Source organism: Chrysochloris asiatica, unplaced genomic scaffold, assembly GCF_000296735.1.
Source record: "Chrysochloris asiatica unplaced genomic scaffold, ChrAsi1.0 scaffold00331, whole genome shotgun sequence".
In the NCBI taxonomy this organism is placed as follows: Eukaryota; Metazoa; Chordata; class Mammalia; order Afrosoricida; family Chrysochloridae; genus Chrysochloris; species Chrysochloris asiatica.
The window spans coordinates 1,891,389-1,893,147 of NW_006408849.1; the positions used below are offsets into that span (position 1 = coordinate 1,891,389).

The 1,759-nt window shown below is 38.0% G+C and overlaps 1 pseudogene; it reads left to right on the forward strand.

Moving 5' to 3' along the window:
• Positions 1–634: 634 nt before the first annotated feature.
• On the forward strand, positions 635–1,183 carry LOC102822675 (annotated as a pseudogene).
• The last annotated feature ends 576 nt before the right edge of the window (positions 1,184–1,759 follow it).

Consider the following 1,759-nt stretch of genomic DNA (forward strand, 5'->3'; position numbering starts at 1 on the left):
TTGGATGCTAAATTTTTCTTGGAAATGCTAATTTGTATTTCATAAAATGTGTAGTTGAGAATGATATTATTCTGAATAAAATATGTCAATCGTAAAAAAGGCAAATATTGTATTGTTTCACATCATAAAAAGTCAAGAACAGATACACACACAGGAAGTCACTTTCTAGATAATAGACACTCGATACTTCTGATAATGGGGAAGGTGATCCCAAATATGGGTGAAATCAGAACACTTTTGACCAAGGTAAATATAAAAAATTTAAAAGTACGCAAGAAAAAGATACTCTTTTGCTGAATGAGTTCTGGTAGCGTAGTGGTTACGAATCGGGCTGCGAACCTCAAGGTCAGCAATTCGAAACTACCAACTGTTCCGCAGGAGAAAGATGAGGCTTTCTGCTCCCATAAAGATTTACAGCCTCGGAAACCCTGTGCAGGGTCACTATGAGTCGGAACCGACTCCATGCACATAACCACCACCATAACATATGCAATTTTGCAAAAGTGAAAACACCCATAAGATGTGTGTCGTTATGTAGATATGGCTGCATATGTGAGAAGACTTCAAAAACTTAGTGGAAAAATGGAATTAGAAGATAATGGAGGTCTTATGGGCTGGGGAGACGGTGTCGGCCATGCTGCTGCTGATTATTGCGCTCTGGCTGGCTGCCTAGGGACAGTTCCGAAACTGTTGAGAGCAGTTGCAGCGGACACTTCTGCGGAGCTGACCAGGCTTTCTTGGCCCTCCTTAGGGACCAGCATTAGCAGTCTGTATTTGAAGAACCAGCAGATGATAACAGTGGAAGTCAGGAGATTTCCAGTCTTTTAGATAGTATCTTTTGGATGGCAGCTCCCCAAAATAGGCACAGTATTGAAGTTAACTGGTGTAGGAGAAGAAATCCTCAGAAGCTTATAAAAATTAAACATCATATAGATGTTTGTCCTGAATGTGGTCACCTGAAACAGCAACACATCCTTTGTGGCTACTGCTATCTGCTATGAGATGGTGCGCAAAGAGACTATAGAAATCAGAAGACAGATTGGGAAAGCAGAAGGGGTCTTTTGAAGGCTCCTACCCTAGATACAGTGGTTCTGTACACAGGAGAGACACCAGCGGAGCAAAAGGAGGGCAAGAGAATCACTGAACGAGACAGGAGAGACCATCCTGGTGTACCCAGAATTGACACAACAGGTGTTTAAAGGGGATGCCGTTAATAGCAAAATATTTCTCCAGAAACACCAAGATTCTTGGTTTTTATGTTTTTTTCAACTTATTAATATTTAAAACTCCTTGATATAGTTGAAATTGTTTTTTTGTGTGGGGATAATTTGAAGACTGTATCATGAATAAACTAAATGTTTGTACTGAATCTTCCATAACAGGAAATAATAATAACAGTTTACAATTCATAGCAAGGATTGTTTGCTTCTGATCTGGTTTCTGTTTGTCGGAGGTACACAAGAATATTTACATAAATGCAAAAACCTGGAAATAGAGCCTTTGAATTCTCAGTATTATTTTTAAAGATGGCAGTTGTACCCACATGGAAAAGTTTTGTTTTTAGTTCATTAGAACTGCATTTTTTTGGTGTGGTAAATATTTAACGAAATATTTGCTAGTCATTGGTTTTTCACATACAATTCTGTGACATAGATACATTCAGTCTGTTTCTACAGCCCACTTTATATGCAAGTGTTATATTAATTTATATAGGTAATAGAAATAGTACTCTACATTTCAAGAAATCAAAATTATGTGT